At 34.9% G+C, this 23,971-nt stretch overlaps 1 pseudogene; it reads right to left on the bottom strand.

Moving 5' to 3' along the window:
• Window positions 1-4,070: 4,070 nt before the first annotated feature.
• LOC149153374 (cullin-1-like) overlaps window positions 4,071-23,971 on the bottom strand; it is a 28,772-nt pseudogene continuing 8,871 nt past the window's right edge.

A 23,971-nucleotide genomic window follows, 5' to 3' on the forward strand; every position in this document is an offset into this window, starting at 1 on the left:
TTAATCCACCTTGAAAAGGAAAGCCATCACAGCCCACCAATTGCAAAACTCCCTGAATAACATATCAACTTAGTTCCAATTGGAGAAGGCCTCTTCACAGGCCAAAGACACTAGAATCAAGTCCTTAGAGGACTTAATCATTGAGTTGGGACACGATCCCAAAGATGTAAAGGCCACCGAAAAATTGATAAAGAAGAAGAATGATGACATAGCTGCTTTGAAGAAGCAACTCAAGATTCCACCATTACATCACCCACAAATAGCAAAAGTCCTAGAAACAGAAAAAGGACAAGAAGAGATTATGGACTTGGTCCTAAAGCTAAATGACCAACTAAAAGAAACAGAGAAGGAGTTAGACACATTGATTCAATCTAAACAAAGTGACTTGGCCACAACTTCTAAGACTGCCATTCCCACTGTTTCTATTGCAGTTCCTTCAACATTGGCAGCATCATTGGCACCCACAGCTCCACCTGCCACAGCACTACCAATCACCATTGAATCTACAGCAGCAAGTACTTCAACAGAGAAAATAGTAGAGCTAGTAAAAGCCATGGAGGATATGTCAATCCAGGCAACAGAGCTCAAAAGGCTAAAGGAGAAAGTGGCAAGCTTAGAAACTAACTGTAAGCTTGCCCAAATTCAACAAAGAGAAGAAACGCAGAAAGCCCTAATAATGGGTGAAAAGATCAAGGTCCTAGAAAAAGATTTAACACTGCAGAAGCCACTAGGACAGACCAAAGAGATGCTCTGGGCCAATATCATTGACTCTGTCAATGATATTTGGCCATCAATTCAAGTTATATTTGAGCAAACTGAATTGGTGAAAGTGGCCACTGAGGCCATTCAGAAAGTAAGGGAAGATTTAGGAGACCAATCTGAGGATGCAAATCGACTCATCCACTGCTGAACAATAAGAACATACATGAGCTTAATGAGCTTGGTTTAGAGGATAGGACTGAAGCCATCCTAGAAGTTAAAAAGGTTCTTTCCAAAAGAAACCTTATGATCAACTTAGAAGAAAAATGCCAAAACATGCAGGTGGCCATTGACAGATTCATGGCCAAATTTCAAATTTTGAGGGACAAAGACCTTCCCAGTCCTATGGTCATCCATGATAAACTTATGAACCAATTGGACTACACTGATAGACTAAGGAAGTTGGCCAAGGAACAAGTAAGCACTTCAGGTATCAAAGCCTTGCCAACTAGAAAAGTATTGTATGATACTTTGGAGAATCTTTTTTTTCTAGAGCATGAGGTGAAACATTTGTTTGTCACCAAGCCCAATTTTGCTAAATACATAGAGGAAGACGAAATCTACAGAAGGATGCTGAAGGTAAAGTTACTTGAGGATGAATGGTGGGAAAAAATGATAGATTTACTATAAGTTACCACAGTAAATCTGAAGGCAGCCAGATGAAACAAATAAAACACAGATTAGCAAGGTCAAAGAGTATCAGTGAAAGATTAAAGATAAAGATGATTCTAGCATACAAATATCAGCCAGCTTAAAGGGCTCAAATTCAACTGCAACAACCAGCACCACCACAATAAGAGGGACAACATGATGCAGTTTTCCATCTATCCCTACCTTCATGCTTGAAGATATTTTGATTCCCTAGATTAAATCTCAGATTGTTATGAGATATTTTGTAAACATTTTTTGTATAAATACTTCATATTTCAAAGTATTTAGGGTGGATTCCAAGACGTTTCTATAGACTTTCTCTCTCAATTCTAAGTTTTATTGTATCATTGACTGGATTGGATTGCTGGATCATGTAATAAAGCTCAGATATTTTACAGGATTCTTGTGTAAAGCGAAAATCAAATAAGTATTATCTCATGTGTATTATTGTTTTTCCTTATGTTTCTTAATAATCATATGTGTTTCTATGAAATCTGAATGTTAAACTAGGAATGATATTTTAGAACTTGCTTAACTGCACTCTATCTTGATTGTTTACATTCTTAATGTTTTCTGCTAAACTATCTTAGTTAGGGAATTCTTGATTGCTCCCTTGCTTCCGTAGTTTCCCCCCTAGTCTATAGCAAAGGATTCTTAATTTCCCTTTGCTCATGATCACCTGCTTTCTTTCATTCTGATCCCAGTCTAAGGATTCTTCATTTCCCTTTCACCCTGGTTAGAACCATCTCATCCATTAAATTTGAAGATTTGCCTTTTTCTTTGCTAGCCTGCCCTGTGAACATCCCCTTAATGATCTGGTCTAGTTATGTTATCCTTGGATTGACTCCATAGCCCAATGGTTTGAAGAAACTAGCTCTATCCATCTGTTCCTAGAATTCCACTACCCAAACTTCAATCTGAAATCAAAATCCTCATGAACACTAACAACTAGCCGAAAATCTAATAAAAACAAAGTTAAATCACAAAGAGAGAGCCCTCTCTAGACTTAGGTTGGCTAGAACCTGAGTCTAAAAGATTGGTTTGTGGTTACCTTGAATTATTCCTTCTTTTGATAATTTCTAAGGAAAACTTCTGAATGATAACACATCGTAAGCCTTGAAGAGCATAATATTACAAGTTTGTGATGACACCATATGAGAATCCAGCATTATTCAAGAGAATAAATACTTACTGATTCATGACGGGCATGAGAAGACTATACAAAAGACTTTTCCTCTTTAATTCCTCTTGGATAGTTGGCATCAGTTTCCTCTCCCCAGCATAGGTTCTAGAACTGTACGAAATTCGCCACACAATTAGATATAGCAGTTCTGGATGACCAGAAATTTGTGCAACATAATAGAATGGACATTCTCATCCAACCTATCAGTAATGAGAAATATGATAAGTAATTCTTGGACCCCAACAATGGTCAAAGGTCAATAACCTTAACCTTCCATATTAGACACTAGAATAATTAGTTTTTAGGGCCCGTGTCTCCACCAACTATTCCAACACCAACCCCTTTGCAGGGAGTTTCCATGGGAATTCCTGGAGTTGGTACAACAGGTCAGTGGCCATGAATTTCTAGTGGTTTGGTAGAGTGGCCAGGTTCAAGGATTACTGGACCAACTTCTGTTGGACCTATTAGCAATGTTTTTGTTGCACAGGGTGTTAAAATTAGGGGGAAATGCTCCCTTGTCACTCAAGCAAGATGGTCTCAGGAAAGCAAGTTCAACATTTCAAGAAGGGTTAATTCCATCAATACCATCAAAACCCTTGCAAGATAACATCAAATGCAGCTTGCCTGCAGGACTAAGTGATGTTAAAGGCATGTTTGCTGATGGAAATGGTTTTTCTTCATTTTCAATTTTTTGTGGAGATGTTTCTTCTGCTACCCCCTCTCAATCTAAATAGATTGTAGCTTCCCAACCTCTGTATTCAATCAACAATGTTTCATCTTCTATGGCTCTTGTACGAGAACCAACTGCACCTGCTCCAGCTCTGGCTAAGCACAATCAACTAGATAAATCACAGAGCACATCAATTGTGCCTTTATCTATTGGACTTGGTGCAACAACTTCAAGTCGGGGAGGAAACACCCAACTGTCCTTGCCAAGGATGATGTAGTCTGATGCTCAAAAGTATACCAAGGTTTACTTTGAGGTGGACACCAGGGATGGTAAAATAACGAGTGAACAAGCTAGTGGTATTTTCCTAAGCTAGAAGCTTTCAAGAGGTATTGAAGAGAGAAAGTTAATCTTACCTTCAAGTTAAAAATTCACTAAATAACTTGGGAATTGTCGACACTGCATCCTTCACTATTTCAACAAAGGGGAAACATGTCCAAGTTCCACCTGCACCACATGCTTGTTTACCAACCATCCAAATAAAAAAACGAAATGCTCAGTGACCATATTAGCAAACAATGAAGTTTCACAATATCCTTCTGTGGAAACCCTCATGGCGTCCAAACCCATTTCTGAGGAGTTCTACAACCTTCAACGTTTGAGTGAGCAGTGATGCTTTGTAATAAGCTCATCGCCAACATTGGAAGCACTATATAGTATAAATACAAGCACCTAGGAGCAAGTCAATATATGAATTTCCGCATGAAGCAAGCTTAAAAAATCTTGTAGAAACAACATTACACTAGTAGTTCAAGCCAAATATTTGAACATATTAGGATTATCGTTGTCCCTCTCCAAGTATTCCCTTGTAATTAGATCTTCAATTATCTTCTTGATTGCCTTGAAATAAGGATGATCAACACAAGTTTGTTTCAATTAGTCAATCAGTAGGAAAATTTATTTTGGAAATAGAGTTATTCATTTAACTCACTTGATGTTATGCTAACTAAATGTATCATCCTACACAGGACGTACCTTGAACATCTGTTCGAGTTGCTCAACGCACTCCATCACTAGTTGATGGTGAGATAAAACTTTTCGGCTCTTCATGATTCTTACAATTGATGCATCAATAGCATAACGTCGATCTTTATCTACATCCTCAATAACTTTTTTCTTCTCATCCACTGGTGGAAGAGGAATCTGCAATCAAATAGAAAAGGAAAACAAATATGTGAATGTTGATCAGAATCATTTGTTTTTAAATGAGAAAATTGATGCCAATATTTTTATTGCATTAGAACTCAAACATTTATTCTCCTCATTTTGTCGGTAAATTTTGCGTTGAATTCAAAATAATCTGTTTGTGCCACAGTTTTTGTGTTTGGTTTTTTATTGAGGATTTTGTATTTTGCACATGCAAGGGAGTGCAGCAATCTGACAATATCTTCATCGGTTAAATTCAACTGAGACTTGATTTCAGAGTAACTTAGCCTCTCTGACGCATTGAACAACAAAAGTGCAGATGCCTGAAGGATCATTGTGATGCAATAATTTTTCAATAGTATCATAACAAAACGTTAGTGAATTCATAGATGACAAATTGAAAAGCAACAACAAAATACAACATTTTAGCTATCAAGTATTATATTTGATCATTCTATAAACCACATATTTTTATTGCATATTTAAACTTAAAAGTAAGTATCACTAATAAAAGAATAAAAATCCAAAAGTCGAGACAACCAACAATGCAAAATTACAAGACCTGGTAAGTTGTCACAATAAGTTCCATTTTCATAGGTCAAACTTCCCAATAATATTATTGATTCCCAAAGAATATATCCATATAAGCTTCTGATGTTTAGTTTTGTTTTATAAAACTCTTTGAACACCTCAACACATTTAACCTACATTGCAGTAGTAAAATTCAATAAAAAAAAAAACCCATTTTACCTGCTAAAATACTTTTGTTGCTACTCAGGAAGTTGCAGTGATATGCAATATATGAAAAGGTACATACCATCTCAACAGTTAGATTAAGGTCAAATAACATAAATTTAACCATCTATGTGTTGGTTTTTCATCATGGTTAACATGAGAATGAGGAACTTGTCCACGCTAATGTAAAATTTAACCATCTATGTGTTGGTTCATCATCATGGATAACATGAGAATGAGGAACATGTCCATTTATGGCACCTCAATCTAACACAAGTTGGGACCCTAGATCTCACATCTAATACTATAGGATGAGGAATAATAGCAAATTATTTTAGAATTAATGCTCATGGTGTTTAACAAATTATTCTACCTAAGATGTGGAAAAGGTTTGTGGATGACACTTGTGTCATCTGGTCCCGTGGTAAAGAAAAGTTGGAACTGTTTTTCCTCCATCTTAACAATCAATCTAGTTCTATAAAGTTCACTACGGAATTTGAATGTAATAGTAGTTTTCCCTTCCTTGACGTCCTCCTCTCAAGGAATGATGATGGCTCTTTTTCTCATCAGGTATTTCATAAGAAAACTCATACATAACAATATCTTCATGCTAATTCTCATCATTTCACAGCACAAAAGCTTGTTGTTCTCAACACCTCAGCGATTAGAGCTTTAATAGTTTCTAATGACAACCATCTCAATGAAGAGAAAGCACATCTCCTAAGTGTTTTTTTAATCATTGGTATAGTAGACACAAATGTACTAAGGCTTTCCTCTGAAAAAGGTCCTAAGGCCAAGAAAGATGCCAAAGATCGATTTTATGGTGTTCATCTTCCTTTTTTATTAAAAAAAATATTAATAAGTAATCGCTATATTAAACAACTAGTTTTTGAGAAATAATTAAATTAATTTAATAAAAAAGAAAAAACAAAATAATAATATAAATAAATAAATAAAATAAAAGTTAAACTCTAAAGGAGGGAAGTCAAAAGTTATAAAAACGAGTCAAGACCCTAATCGAGACAAGATCATTTGATAAATAAAATAATTAATGGAAAATAAAATAAAATAAAACAAATATATACACAAGTCAAAAGAAATATATATATATATATGTATATGTATATGTATATGTATATGTATATGTATAAGTAATCAATAAATAAAACAGGGTCAACAATAAATATGGGGCTAAGGCCCATTAAACCAATAATAAAAATACTAAAAAGAGTTAAGAACGAATAGGATGGTAAAATACATGAAAAACACTAAGGATCAACAAAATAAACTCTAATGAAGAGTAAATCAAAAACAAATACTATAAAAAGGATGCCAATACCTACATAGGTAAACAAACAAAATAAATCCCAAAAAGAAGCCTAAAAGCTAGGAGGACAAGACAGGTACCCAACTTCTACTAATATTCCAACCATCATCTCTATTCAAATTATTGGGTCTTTTTTCAATTTCTAGGGCCTCCCTCAATTTATGATGATGGAAATGACTAACCCTAGCAACGACTTGGGCCTCCTCAATGAAGATGTGATGCTTAGATTTATTAGCATGCTTCGTCAAAGCAGAGGAGCGGGTCCTACCATGCTTGATGTCAGCAGCATGCTCATGAATCCTTTGATTAATCGAGCGACCAGTCTCACCAATGTAGGTAGTCCCACAAGAGCATGGGATAACGTAAACACCCTTCATATTCTTGGGGTCCACTAGGTTTTTTTATAGATCTAAGGGAGCTCAGGATTGTATTTAAAGGCCTAAAGGTTGAAGGAACCTTATGCTTCCTTAGGATCCTCGCAATCTTGTCAGTGGTCCCTTGGATATTAATAAACTAATATCATAATTTAAATATTATTTTTCAAAAACTAGTAATATTTGGTTTTAATAAATTATTTTAAATAATTTTTCAAAAACTAGTCGTTTAATATAGCCATTACTTATTAATAATTTTTAATAAATTAATAAACTAATATAATTATTTATATATTATTTTTCAAAAAACTAGTAATATTTATTTTTAATAAATTAATTTAAATATTATTTTCCAAGAACTAGCCATTACCTATTAATATTTTTAATAAATTAATAAAATAATATTATTATTTAAATATTATTTTTCAAAAACTAGTCGTTTAATATAGCCATTACTTAATAATATTTGTTTTTAATATATTAGTAAAATAATATCAAAATTTAAATATTATTGTTCAAATATAGCTGTTACTTGGAAATTATGTCTCTACATTGCTCTCTATTTAAGCCTTTACCATGGTTTGCCTCTTCATCTAATCCTGATGATGAACCACACTTGTTGGTTCGAAATGCGTCGGGTCAAAATTTCTTTTATGTAATTTCTACCGAAAGACTTTGCTAAATTCTTCTTAGTAAAAAATTTGAATGCCTAAATTACAATTATGTTCAAATTGATACAATTGTGATCGATGTCTGGAAATCATGTCCATTCTACATATAATACTGTGATTTAGGAAAACATGCAATGTGAATACCATCAATTGTTCAAACAATAAACCTTGAGAAGAAAATTCCTCAGAAATACATTTGAACACCGTAAATTATATGAATATGTATCTTCCAATATTATGTATTTAATTAGCAATTATTGAAGTGAGTATCACAAATTTATAGTCAATAATCAATAATGTTTGTTGTTTAAAATCAATGTGAGGTTGCAAGTTAGTATATCTCTTGAAGTTCTCCTTAACCATTTAAATCAAGCAAAATAAGATTATGGATTATGAAGTACATATTAAAGAAAGGTGTTTATTGTGTTTAAAATACATTTTACAAGTTAGACATGTTGTATAACACTAACTAGCCATCCATATTCTCTCTTACAACTAATGATTGCATGCATGGAATTCACTATTATTGTGTTTGTAACCAACATACATTGTGATGATTCATCACATTGTATTTCTTTTTCATATCACGTTTGGGCCATTTCTACCTTAATTGGTAAAGATACTTGTATCCAAAGTTATCAGACAAGACATCATGAGAAGGAACACATTTTTGTTCTACGGGTGTCAAGGAATCCACATGAATTACATTTGGGGATGAAACCCCAGGAAGGGAAGAAAGGAGTTTTAGAATTAATATCTGGAACAACAATACTTTCTTGTTCTCCAAACTTCTCAATCTAAGCATCTCTTAAAGGATTTGGCATGGAACTAGCTTTTCATAATTGTTTAGTAACCGCATTCAATGTATTTTTCACAAACATTTAATGATATAGAAACTAATGTGTTGAGAATCTTATTGAAATATTGCACTCATACTCACTAGATATTCAACAACCACAACTTCAAACAAGCAAGCAACATTATGTTGTCTCTATTGGGCTCTCTACTCAACTTACACACTAGATCATACATTTTTCACTTGACAATTTTGGAAAGTAAGATTTCAAAGCTAGCTTACATTCTCGTTCTTAGTATGTACATATTTCTGCGATCCAATGCTTTTTATGCCCTGCATTTGAAGCAACCAATTGAAAACTGACCCAATTGTTTACATTAGTCAGGTTGAAAGGGTCATGGAATGTTCATACAACCATCCTCATTGGATGTCTAATCCTTGAGAAACATGAGCTTTAATCAAGATTATGTAGAGCCTATTATTGGCATGTTCTCCTCTAGCCCACCAATGCCACTGGATGCACAATTCACTACCTGTAATGGAGGTGGTCTAGATGGGAATGGATTTTTACACATGGGAAGTTTAGAAAGGTTTCTAGGATATATTAAGCAGTTTCTTGTGACTAGGATGACAACAGAGTTGAATACAAAGTTTCCAAATAACCAAGGTATGCCACCTTTTCTGAATATTTGAATTTCTTTGGAAGTTGAAATTTGATTTATGTGGATATTCAAAAGATGATTTTTATAGACAAAACTAACTAGGTTGAGGTATCAATTTCCCTTCCACAAAGTTTTTCTAGTCATGCATTTTTTTCATCAATTATGGATACTTTTATGAGTCCACCCATCTAAAATACATGTAAGTCTTCATGGCATTTTAGATATGTATCACTTATTATTTGCTTGAATTCTTGTAAGATAATTTAATAATTTATGTTTGGGAAATCTAAGAATTATATAATACTCCCTGTAGGTGAGGGCATAATTGTGGAACCTATGACAAAACAAGTCTATAACTCATACCGAGACAAGGTATAATGACTTGCAATTTTGTTTCCTTATGTAGAGATGAAATAAAAAAGGATAAAGTTTGTAGAGATAAAGGTATGAGACAAAATAGGGAAAGTTGAGAGATTATAAATTTGTCAGCTTCCATGAGCAGAGTTAATTGTTAGTCATTAAGTTGTCATTGTCAGAACTAGTAGTGTCTTTCCAAACCATCCAACTTTCCCAGCACAATGACATATTTGTTTACATAGGGTCTATATGATTACATGCTCATGCGCCATCCAAAATAATGAACAAAGAACCATGCACTATAATTTGTGAAAAAATGGCAGGAAAAGAACCCCCAAATTCCATATGTAATTAATGGAAGCACCATACTTTTTCACTATAGGATCAATAAGAGTATTGATTGGCTTCAATGCCTAGAGAGAAATAAGTGCCTTCATAAGGTTGGGATATGCATAAAGATAATTATGCTTTTAAGGTTACTTTTTGAAAATTATCAAATTTCATTGTTTTTAGTTTGAGGAAGATCATCTTAAAATCCTTGTTATGCCTTATTTTGTACAAAGTCATTGTTTATCTATAACTATAAGAGAACCCTTGCAATGTTACATTCAAAATTCATGGTTTAAAATCCAATTTTTTTCTAATTGTGGGATTATCCCTGTATCCATCTTATCCATCTTGAAACGACTATATCCATGTAGTGAGTTGAATCTCTATGGTGGTAATTCCAAACCTCTACATCTCTTGCACCAAATTATCAACCTCTAGTTACTTTTGTGGTGGTTCAAAAACGTCACCATACAACGCTCTTTGCAAACCACCATCAAGATCGAAATGTTACAGACAAGAGTAGAAACATATTTCCAGATCAAAAGATAATTGTTATGGAATACACAACTATCAATTTTCACATATTGTGTATGATAGTCCTCTATTGATCATAATTCTATTGTAAGCTTCATTTTATTTTACAGAAGAGCTAGTGATTATGGTCCTTTTTATGATATGTTGGGCACTGTAGTTGACTCCAAAATTGATTTGGTCATTAATTTAGTCCAAAATAATATTACTGTGGGTTCTCCAGTAACTAACTCAAAAGGTTGATATCTTTTGAGGGTAAGATGTTATTGTGTTGTCCAACTTAGAAGAAATGAACATGTTGACTGGAATATTAACTGATCATTGTTTATGATGTTTATAGGGAACTAATAGATCTGCCCATTATCACGTTCTTTGGGATGTAAACAAATTCACAATCGATGGATTGTAGTCCTTAACCAACAATCTATGTTACATGTAGATTTCTACCTCATCCCCTTTACCCGTAATGCATTGTGTAGATTAGATAACCTATTTTCAAAACCTTATAATTCGCTTTTAGTGTGTTTCTTATCAGTTTGGACTTTTACTTTGCTTATTGATTTCTTAGTTATATATTGAAAATTTTATAGTTTCAGGTTGCAAAATTCATGTTTAAGCAGTAGGATAAGAGTTGAAAGTTATAGATGTAAAATATAAATAGATATGTAGTTGTAGTTGGTTTTAAGGTAAATATTAATTAATATTTGAAATAATGTTAGTTCTTGAGCAATGATTGTTTTTTTGTTTCGAAAAAATGATGTTTGTGCTCATCTAGTTGAAAATTGGGAGTTGGTTTTTGTTCTTAAATTGAAACAAATTTAGAAAAATATTAATGCCTTGTATATTTTATTGGGTTCCTATTGACTTGTATTGATTGGTTTGTGGCAGATATGTGAGATGTACATGCTTAATTTCTATAGGTAGGTCTCCAATGCTAAATCATAAATATATACTTGGTTCATATATTTGGGGATTGTCCTTGACATATATTTTATTTGTTATTATGTATAGGTACCCCAAGCATATTATGCCTATCTGGCTACATTTCAGGCTCATTTTTATATGGAGTCAGAAACATCAAACAATGGTTCCTTATCTAGTGGTGTTCATAGTAGTCACATGACTCCAACTAGTTCAAGTTCTCAGAGCACTCGTGTATCTACAGGAACAAGTGTTCGAACCTTACCAGATTTGAAAGAAAATGTCAAGGGAGTTATTTTTTTACTGTTAGATTTGGTACATAAATTTTTGACATTTTTGATTTCTATATATCTCATCCTTTGTTGGGTTAAGTAGGAAATTGAGTGACAGGTTAGTTGCATCATTCTGATGCTTTCACATTGTAAAGTTCTAGATTTCGAAAACTTAAGATCATGCTTAGTCACTTTCTTTTCACCTCTTGTACTATTTAACATTTTTTAATTGGTCGTGGCCATTTTAATTAAAGATATAATTAAACTTTAGTGTGAACATTTGTGTTGTGTGTTTTCATATTATATGAGCATGAATATTGTATGATATTTTTTTAATATAGTCACAAAATCATACTAATTCATTTATGTTGATTAATAATGAACACATAAAATAAATATAAAACTACTAAATTAGTAGCTTATATTGATTAATAATGAATATAAATAAAATGAATATACAATGACTAAATTAGTTGTTTATAATGATTATTAATGAAAGTAGATGAAATGAATATAAACAACTAAATTAGTCACTTATATAGAGAATATGAAGTTACCAAAAAAATATAAATGACTATTGTAAATGATAAATTTGTGGTTACAAATGACGACTATAATTTGTGTATATACAACTATTAGTAGATAATTTACAATATCTTATAACACAACCAAAATTTACTCATATTTCTTTAGTCATTAATTGGTTTCAAATGACGACTAAAATTTGCACATATATGACTATTAGTAGCTAATTTACAGTATCTTATAACACGACTAACATTTTAGTCATATTTCTTTGGTCATTAATTGGTTTTCTTGGGTGATTATATAGTAGTATATTTTGTTGTGTATTTGGTCATTAATTGTGGAAATTAATGACTAAATCAATGACTAAATTAATGACCAAATTTATGACTAAATATATTACTAGACGTTAAAATTGAGACAACCAATTAATGACTAAGCTAAAAATGACTAAAAGTTGGTTGCATTATAAGATACTGTAAATTAGTTACTATTGGTCACTGATTGAAAATTGGTCGTTTATATGCAAAATTTAGTCATTATTTTAGTAACTAATTAGCCATTTTGTACTAGTGGTAAAGCAAGTAAGAAAACACAAGCTCAATGAAAGCACAGGTACCTGGGTCAGTGCGAGATGAGCTTTTGTGCTTGAGGAGGGAGGCTCCAAAACGAAGCATAGGAAAAAATTTGGAGGGTGGTTGTAGCCGATACAACATTGGCGACACACTGGTAGAACTCGAGCTCTCTGTACGGACCTTGTCTTGTGTAAAGTGAGTCTAACTCTTCCAGAAGTATTGTTGGATTCTTTGATCCTCATGGCTTCTTTAATAGCTTGAGTTAAAGATGTAATCCCTACCATTCTCTTTATCGACAACACACATACCAAGCCAATTCAACTTAGTTGTTTCTATGGTGGATGAGGGGTATATTGATGCACAAGCAATATATATTGTCTAGAGTTGAGTTTTAGTTTCATCTTTGGTGTTGCTATGCTGCCAACAAGCTTGAACAATACCCCGACTGAGTCACTTCAGGAACACAAGCATTGCTCCACTGCCAGAAAACTTGGAAAGTACCCCGGTGGAGTTACTTGCTTCACCTCTCTACTCATGAATCCTTTCTCTTCTTTCACCTTTATTTTAATTTTTTTCATTTCATTTTTAAAGAACTATGCATAAGCACTTATTTATTTCATGAGGTGGAAGAGGGATCCCGACTTATGAAGAGAAAAAGAGGTTGTCCCTTCAGAGAAGGATGTTTATATATACCTCTGACATACTTGTTAAGGTTTCCCCCTCACCTTACTCTACTTGACTGAGTTGAAAAGGGTTAACTGAATATAGAAAACTAATTAGAGTAGGCAATACTAGTTAAGAGTGCAAGCACCGTGATTTCACCAAGACTCACTCTGAAAGGCATGTATTTTCCATCAGGGTATCATTGACTGGAATAAACACAAGAACTTAATAAGGAGAGGGAATAGACAGATAACCAGATTTTGATAGTTGTACAAGTCCTCTTGTATTTCACCCTACTTGTCTCAAGAAGCCAAACATAGTTTTATTGGAAAACTAATCCTAAGGGTGTACAAGCAAATAAACAAGCAAAGGAAAGAAGTAAGATAAAAACAAAATCAAGTAAGCAAAAACAAAATAGGAAAGAAAACAATACTCCTACTCCTAATCTAAGTAGAGCATGGGCCAACTCACGTGAAGTGATATTTCCAATGTAGCCACCGCGCATTTGTTGACCCATGTAAGTGATTGCATGACAAACAAGAAAGATATTCAAGCAAACCAATAAATAAGAAAGATAAAGCAATGCAAACCAAAACGTTTGAAGATTGAATGCATCTACAAAAAAGAAATGATTGAAAGCACATGAAAGGAACCCTGCAGACATATCATGGTGTTGTGTCATATTGCGTGTGGTCGACAAGGATGTACACTCTTTCAAACGTGACAAATGAGCAAACATGAAAAAGGAAGAAAATTTTCGTTTTGAAACAGTGCTCGTTATGCATGACTCCTCCAAATCATGAGTAATAGGATCATGTGATTTTGGTGGAGGATGTGAAAACTGTAAGATGGATTGATTTTCCATGTAAAAGACAGTGATGAGGAGACTGGGGTGATTAAACAGATTTCTTATTGGAAGTGGAGCTGACCTCAAGGCTATGAGAGGCTGACATAACCATCAGCTCAGGCTGAAGTGCCTCTACAACTTGAGGGGTTTCCACTTCATCAGAAGATGGATCATCAAAGACTAGTGGCTTAGAAATATCAATAGTAGGTGAATTAGAGTCGTGATCAAATGAACGAGTGAAAAGATCACGACAACCACGATTAGAAAATTTGAGATAGACATCAACATCCTCATGATCTGACGAATAAAATAGAGGGGTTGATGAGAAACAAAAATTTTCACCCTCTGAATTTCTAGAAATGACAAATGAGAGGTCAAGTGTATTCATGATGAAATATTTGTCCTCTCCACGATTAAATGACAGATTGACATCATGTGTTTTCTGTGAATGAGCGGAAGTGGAAACATCAAGGGGTAAATTTTCACAAGAAAAAATAGAAATGACAGAATTGCAGAAGATGTCAGGATAAAGCGGATGAGGTGCAAGCAAAGGAGGTCATCCTTCACAGCAACATCTTATTCATATTCCCACACATACTCATAAAAAATGATAGCACAGGTTGGCTGCTCAACACCAACTCCATCCATAACTTGATCGTCATGAACATTGCATGTGAAGGAGGACCAAAGTAACCACTGGACAAAGTTCGATGGGATGAGACCACGCGACAACCATTAGGCTTGCATTCCAAATATGTGCAAAAATCCAGAGTAGGTGGGTGGGAGGAGGTGATAGTTCAACAAGTTGGTTCTCAACTTCTCTCACCTCAACCTGTGGAGCTGGAGCTATTTGATGAGAAGGGGACGGCAAGTCACTCATGACAACAAACTTGGCCATCTTATATTTAGAAGCTCTAACACCGAGGTATGCTAAGAGAGGCTCGAAAGATTTTACCTCGTGTGGATTTTTCGAAATGTGAAGAAGATACTAAAATATTTCAGTCAGAAATTTCCTATCAACTTCATCTTCTGGAAATTCAAAACAGTAATGATGGAAACGATCATAAAAGTTTGCAATTGATTTGTTAGGTGCTTTTAAAAATTTAGAATTTTGTGATTAAGTTCTTTATGATCATAACGAAAAAAAGCATGGCCTAACTCTCTGATCGTGTGATTGAAAGAGTGTATAGAGGTTGTGGGAAATGTGAGACACCATTGCTTAACGCGCCCTTCAAACGTGTAAGTGAACAACTCACAAGAAATGTCATCTGAGGGGACTTCATTCTTGTCACAGAAACCCAAAAAGTAAACTCCATGAATTAACATGGATGTTCTTATTTCACCGTCATATTTAAGTTGTGACAAGTCATCTATAACATCCTCCGACACTTCGAAATCATGAGCATGAGAAAAACATACAGGGTTGAGATTGTGATGTAAGTCATGAATGATGTGCAAAGATTCAAAACAGAATTTGAGGGCTTAGCTTGTCATCTATCCGTCCTTCTAGAAACATAAATATTGAAAGTGTTGGATCCGCCAACATTCATGGGGATCTCCTTGGTAAGAAGTCCCAACTAGACCTTAGAGCATTTGGAGTAGGAGTCCTAGCAGTGGGTGGTAATGTAGTGCCTTGACCATCGTAGTGTGCAGAGATAAGTATAATGACTTTGGTCGGAAGCAAGTGTGTGACCTTGCAATGAGTCAAGTGAGATTCATGGGGGTTATAACACACAGAGGGGAAAAGAAGTGTGTCCCTTAGAAGCCTATAATAGTATGCAGCCTAAAAGGAACACACAAGTGGAATGACATCACAAGTTGCAATGCAGAATAGCCCACAAAACAAAGTGATGGGTTAATCCAACAACACACATTCAACCAGATTCATACAATTTCAAACAAAATAGTTCATAAGTGAATGTGTAAGTTAAACAACATACATTGCTAAAGAAACCAGAATAGTCCAACTACAATAACAACATATGCATGAAAACGTGTTGGCTCAATTATTATTATTATAAGTGAAAGCTCCATCTATACATACACCATTTACAACCAGTATCCCCAATAGTGGAACATTACATTCAAGAACACTTGCTCCTCCAAAGAAGTATACTCGCTTTATGTTGTGGAGAAGCCAAGGCTCGTCACAATACTCCTAAGCCTTCTCTAAGCCTAAGCCTAGCCAAAATCTTGGCTCCAAAAATCTTGTTCTATGAGTTATGAGGTCCTATTTATAACAAAGGGTGGGGTGACCCTTGAAATTCTCCTTTGTGACTCTTTGACAACCCTCAGGGCTCTTCAACTTCTTTACAAATAACTCATTATATTACATAGTGACTTTTCACATTCCACTAATGACACTTGGAATTTCACTTACAACATATTTACAAATAACATACATTTTCTGCATGTACCCATGTGAGAGAAAATAGGCTAGAGACAGCCTCACAAGAGAAACACTATGACTTAGAAGTTTGGGGAAAGACCAACTCAGAAACCTCCACTTGATGCTTCTCGGTGACGTACTAGCACCAAGCTTGGTACTATGTTATGGTGTCCCCAAACTACTTGATGATGTCTTTCTGATAGTGGACTCTTACCTCCATAGCTTTTGGTATATGGTCTTGGAACCCTTGTCCAACTCATCCTAAATCATGTGCAACATGGTCTTGACTACTGCGGGACCACCAACGTACCTTTGCATGTTTTATGCGCTCAGCTCCAAGTCATCCTTGGTGGCCTCTCGCCTTAGCTGCTCCATGTACCTATCGATACTAGCCTAACTTGGTTCTTTTCCTTAGCTTCGGTGAGGGAACTAATTGATGAGATCTTGTGTGTTCTTACCATGACATCAGACTCTTAAACAACCATGCATATGAAGCATGTATGTTGTTGACGAATGGTGCGAGTTCCTCATAATTCTGGGTCAACATCTAGATTCGTGCTTTGTCTAGCTCTACCTATGGCTTCATCATCTTATGCAAGTAAAGTGGGGCTCCCCTGTACCTCATTGTCCACTCTTACACATGGGTGATAGCAGCATGTATGTCCCTAAGAGTTTGGACAACCCTTTTTCTCCTCTATTGAAAGCTATGTAGATGGAAAACCACCTTCTACATGGTGGGAAATCCATCATAGAGCTTCCGCATGGTGTCCTAAAGATTTGATACTTCAGCAAGTATCACTTTCCTCATCTCTTCCATTGCAGAACCTGTGGATTTTTTCCTTCTGCCTGGCCTCTTGCAAGTTCTTTGCCATCTGTTCATTCTCTGCTAATAAGAACTTGACATTCTAGCTTATGGCTCCTACATAATCCATAGTGGCATCGGCCATGGCGACTGGATGCTTTCTGACATCTAACACTATCACCCTTTACTTCATAAATGCAGGTGATGCGTGATCATCCGAGAAATGATTTCTCCACACCTATACAATCTTCTATTGTAACTCATCAAATGATAGATTGTACACATCCATCATCGAATCGTCATCAAGGAGTACAACCTCTCCTTGCTCCCTCGGGACTGTTATGACACCGGAGGTGGTAGAGATTGAGTTGTGGCCTCAAGTGCTCTCGGCATGAGTTAAATGTCTTCATTCCGTGGCTCCTACTCTAACTCCATGTCCGTCTCCTCAATCGAATTCTCAATCTATTGATCCATTTCCCGATCCTACATCTATTCACTATCTACCGAAGTTGCTAGATGTTCTGAATCCTCAACCTATATGGGAATTTTTTGCTCTGTCATTGCACCTTTGTCTTTTCCTTCTATTTGATTGAAGGAACAAGGATCTATTATTAGTTTTCCAAAGGTGGCACAATGTTATCTTTAGAAGTTCCGAAGGTGGCATTATGTTCAGAATGAAGACTAAAGACATTCCGAAAATAACATTTAGAACTCATGAGGGTCATTATGAATTTTTGGTCATGCCTTTTTGCCTTACCAATGCACCTTCTACATTTCAAGGTTTGATGAATTCCATTTTCAAACCCTTCCTTAGAAAATTTTTGTTAGTATTTTTTGATGATATACTAATCAATAACAAGTTCTCCAACTCTTAAAGCATAACCTCATGTTGGCGCAAAATACAATGAAACAACAGGAAGATCAACATCACAGCGAAAGAAGTTTTGATGTAGGTGACTGGGTATTCCTACCGCTACAACCATATAAAAAAACGTCCCTCAAGCAAGCTAAGAAGGATAATAAATTATCACCAAAGTATTATGGTTCGTACAAGGTGTTATAAAAGATTGGCACTATGACATACAAATTGGAGCTTCCTGCAGCTTCTCGAGTGCACCCAGTTTTCCATGTTTCATGTTTAAAGAAGGTTATAGGCGACAAAGCTCCCAGTTCAAACAATATTGCCAGAACTTGATGAGGAAGGAAAAATTATATTGGAACCAGAAGCAATCACAGAAACAAGAACTCGATAGCTACGAAATCGATAAATTTCAGAGTATCTCATCAAGTGGAAGAACTTATCCGCTGAAGATTCCACATGGGAGGATGAGAATTTTATACAGAAGCATCCAGAACTACTCAAGCGTTGAGGAAAATAGTTTTTTGAAGGAGAGGCGCATGTTAGGTCCCTATAATACTAGTGATTCCCCCATTACTATTGTCGTTATATCCCTTATTATTATTGTTGTGCCCCTATTGTCCCCATATTGTTATTATTGTGCCCCATAGAATCCCTCTATTGTTATTTTTGTGCCTTTATATTATTATTGTTAGGTCGGCTTGGTTATATTGTGACCCCTTAGACTCCTATATATAGAAAGGAGGTTTTGTTATTTGAATCATCCAAGAATTGTTCATTTGTGTAATTTAAAGGAGGTTGCCCCCTCGAAGAGGCTTATTTCTAAGGCATTGATCTATCTTTTCTATATTTTTGTGAGGTGGTTTAATAACAATGAAGCGTGTGGAGAGAGTCACCGCAACGACAATCGTTAGTGAAAAAATATGGTAATGCATGTTACACCCATGAAAGGTAATGAAAAACTTGAAACAACACTTCTACAAGCTAAACAAGTTAAAACACCAGCAATCACTCAAAAAAACAAGTGAAATAGCACTCTCACAAGCTAAACAAGAAAAAAGTGACAAAAAAGGTGGCAAAAGACGATAAAAGAAAAACTCACCCGAAAAAGTGACAATGATGCTCTGAAGGTTCCTAGATCTCCTCAGGCATGCTATAGCTTGACGATCGATTATACAAAATAGCTCTAGAGGAATCTATTACATCGAATTAAGAAAAAGTAGAATTCTTCATGCACATGCTTGAGATCAAGGACAAAAGCGACACTTGGCGGAAACTTCTAAAGATAACATTGTGCCACCTTCAGAAAACTAATAATAGATCCCTACTTCCTAGGGATGATTTTTTTCTTTTCTGGGAAAAGCTTCCATGCATTGCCGGGAGAGATTGTGCAGTTCTGGGAAGGACTGTCCAACCCTCTAGCTTATGCACTGAGAAGATTCTGAGCAGAAAGGATTTTGCGCAATTTCTAGGTTGAGTGACTCTGGGCTGCCTCTCATGCTCTACACAATTTCCCATCTGAAGGTTGGTTTTCAACTGGCTCTACACAATTCTAGAGATGAAGGCTCAGCGTTGGCTTGGACTATGCAATTCCTGAGAGAAAGGTTGGTCGCTCTCAAGGATTGCGTAGTTCACTAAGGCATGCCCGGGACCAAGTTGAAACCAATTCAAGAGATTGGCTTATGGGTTAGACAGTAAAGCAAGTAAGAAAACACAAGCCAACATGGAAAAGATAAAGCTTAATGAAAGCACAAGTACCTGGGTCAATGTGAGATGAGTTGTTTTGCTTGAGGAGGGAGGCTCCAAAATGAAGCATAGGAAAAATTTTGGGGGGTGGTTGTAGCCTCTACAACATGGCGTTCCAGAGTGTTTGTCCAACCAAGGCTCCAAGAACTAGTAACTCAACCCATAGACAAAGAAACATGAGCACCAACCAAAAAACAAAGATAAAACCCACAACACCATGGTTTTTTAGGAAATGGAAAGGCTAGGCAAACCCATTATCAATCCAAGAAATCCTCCATGCCAATTGCAGAACATAACCAAGAAACCACATGCATGCCAAAAATAACAAGGAAATCATACATGCAATTCGATACCTGCAAGAAAAACTCATTGTAATTGTTGATCCCACTATCCTCTTGCACTTTCTTGCTTTTCCTTTGCCTCCTTGATCCAAATCCCAAGTATGCCACAGTCCTCCAAGGGTGCTCCAAGAAAACTTTAAGTGTCCAAAAGTATGAGAGAGAGTATAGAAGAGAGAGCTCCAAGCTAAAACTAACAAAAGATTGTAAATTGATCCTCATAATCCTTTTTATCAATGAGGCCTCTATTTTCTTCATTTTCCATTATTTTCCTTCATTTTCCTCCTCACATGCAACTTGTGACCTTTCACCTTCCTTTTCTCCTATTTTCCATTATTTTCGTAAATAAAATCCCAATAAATTCCTCTTGCATTTCCAAAGCCTTTGTCACTGCCTTTGCCAATTTCCATAGCCATTAATTAATCAAAAGTGATCCCCATCACTATTTTTTTTCCCAACATTCATCTTGGAATACATGTCTCATGACCTTGGTTATTGTTTTGCCTTAATTAACTTTATTACATGGATTTTTAACCCAGGATTATAACACATTTTGTTACTAATATTATCAATGTAATGTTCAATATTTTTACAATTAGGATTTTGACAATGAGCAACCCATATATCTACCATTGCATTCAACTACAATGTCAAATCAAGTGATTTCTATTAAATGAGCATAGTTCAGATAGGAAGAATATAAAGGATGTTTGAATCAACCACCAATTCAATTCCCGCTATCCCAAGTCACCAACTCAAAACCTCTATAGTAACACTAGTTCTTCACATGTTGGAGACAAAATAAACGGTATAGAGGTTGGTATGGATGATTCCTTATGGGATACACATGTCATAGAGAGAATGTTATTACATGAATTTTAAAAAATAATCTAGGTGACGAAGCTAAAATCATCGATACCTTCTTCAAAAGCCTAAAATCTACTTCCACCACCCCTCTCTTTGGACATGGGTCAAGGTATGCCCAACTAGGGACTACAATGTTATTGTACAACTTGAAAGCAATGTATGATGTGTCAAATGTGTGTTTCTCAACACTTTTGAGGTAAATAACCATGAATTCCCCTAATTTTTTAAGAAATTTTATCAGATAATAAACATTAAAAATTATTGATTTTATGCATGTTTAATGATAGTGTACATTTTTGTTTCCCACTAATTGTAGGTTACTTAAAGATAAGGTACTCTCAAGTGATAATATCATGCTTGACCACTGTATAGAGACAAAGAAAATGTTGAGACTCAAGTACATATTATACCATACATGTTTGAATAATTGTATTATATACAAAGTTGATTATGCAGATATAGAAATATGTCCAAAATGTGGGCATGATAGGTACCAGAAATCAAAAAACAAGGGAAAGGGATATGGTTCTCCTCATAAAATATTGAGGCATATAATTTCAAGGATTCAAAGGCTCTTTTTTTGCAAACAATTATCCTTGTTACAAGGGTGGCATGCCTCACATATAAGTGATCTAGGAGTTATGTGAATCCTAATAGATTCAATAGCCATGAAGCATATATAGGATAGGGTAAAATTGTTAGAAGTCCTAGGTAGAAGAAAAGTGAAGGGAATCAATGCTTACCTCCAATGATTGATCGATGGATGAAACTAAATATGGGAAGGATACATGTATATAATATATCAAGATCCATCCTAATGGAGATATCTTTTACATGTATAGCATATGTGTTTACACAACACATGATTATCTAGGACTAGGAGTTTCCTTTAGTAAGCATGTTGATTGATTTCTTTATATATATAATGTTTCTGGCATATTTAATTTGGCGCAACTATATTTTTTGACACTAGCATGCTCTATATACAATAATATTTTACATATTGTAACAAAATGACGTCATAGATATAAATACTATGGACCTTTTATAAAGGTTATGTGGTCAAACCACATTTGAAAGTTGTTGTCCTACCATTACAATGTTATTCCTCCTAGAAGGCCACCCTTATAGAAGAGTTTCATATGATTTCAATGGTAAAATAGGAAGAAGCCAAAGACTTAAAATAATGAAACCGGTGCATTGAATGAGGGAATACTACATTAAGAAAAGGAAAGACATTATAGAATTGTTCAATTCAAATGGGGAACCTATGTTTAAAGATCCAGAATTTTTTGACACGTATGTTGAGAAAATTCCTATTGGGATGAAAAGGAAATTTGTATCTTATCAGATTCCATATTGGGAGAATATAAAAAATGCTTCAGCTTCTTTATGAAGGAACATATCATTGAATAAAAGTGACACATTGGTTGGTAGGAGAAATATTATTTCTTTGAATAATAAAACGAGACATTGACCAAGAAAATAAAGGTGGGGAGAGAACAGTCCTCCTTGGTCTTTTAAAAAAGTTAATGTGCCATGGCTTTTGAAGAAATATGATCCATCTATGATGAAGGATGTTATATTGCATGATAAGGCACATTCTTTATATGGGTTGACGAGGATGTTGCTTCACCGTAGAATAATATTTGTCAGGGTTGAAATCACATGACCATCTAAACCTTCTAATGGTATGTATATCAAATACATTATTCCTTTTCTATAATGTAGTTTAGAATATACTATGTAGTCACATTTTTATGGAAATTAACTATGTTTCTATTTATTTTGTAGCATCATTATCCTTTTCTCGCGCGTGATTGTGTGAACCATAAATTCCCATAAGACTTATGATGTGCCATATCAAAATTATCTATATTTGTACATTGTATCACATCAAAGGAGATCCATATGGCTATCATTCCATGGTAGTTTGAATAGATAGTTGAGATTGTTTGTAAGTTTGAGAAATAACTTCCCACAATTTTTATGGACTAACAAGTCCATATTCTAACTTTGATGAAGTTAACTTAGCTGGGGAGCTCTTAATTCATTGGATGTTCTTTGTAGAGAGGTGCATGAAAGATTGAAGGGGTTTTTTTTAATAAAGGGAAAAACTAGAGGGCTCTATGGTGGAGGGGTACATGGTACATGATTAGTTATATTATGCTAGTAATTATATCAAGAAAATTGATCACACCAGGGGCAGTGGTTGGAGATGAAAAATGGGATGAGAAAAAAATGGAAAGGGAGCTACTCCATATGAATCGAAAAAGTCACATGATAAAGAGTAAGTAGCTTATCTTTTTTCAAATTGTATATAGAAATTGTTTACGCTAAAGCTTATAATATTTATTTGATATTATACTATGCATATCTTGAATCCGTGTATACATAAGAAAATTCAAACGTTGATGCCATTAATCAATTCATTCTTTATAATGCAGATGGAATATACAATGGGTCACATCGTATGAAGATAAAAGAAGTAAATGGGATAGCTATAGGAAATCATTCAGGATTGAATAGTAGAATTATACGTTATCATGATCATTTAAAAGAAAATATGCCAAATATTTTCCCCAACAGTTGGGTGCCCGACCAAATCACAAAGAAATATGGCATGTTTGGTCATTACCCATGTGGAGTAGAGGATTCACTAAACAAAGGGATCAAGTGCAACAACTCTGTAATAAACTCTTGAAGAACCATGCTAAAATTATAATGCACATTTACATGGAAACATGCATTATGTTTTTATTAATGCTTAGGTTATTAGGTGTATGCAACCATCCTTTGTTTACATTATAAGAACATTTATTCCCATCTATGTGGGAATTTGGACATCATTTTCACACTGAGGATATTGATAATGGAAACATGACGCAAGATTGTGTAGTGGAGATCAATTTCGGCCA

This window comes from Pinus tabuliformis, chromosome 9 (genome assembly GCF_031772625.1).
Source record: "Pinus tabuliformis cultivar Carrire ecotype Pingquan chromosome 9, CPIR1, whole genome shotgun sequence".
Lineage (NCBI taxonomy): Eukaryota > Viridiplantae > Streptophyta > Pinopsida > Pinales > Pinaceae > Pinus > Pinus tabuliformis.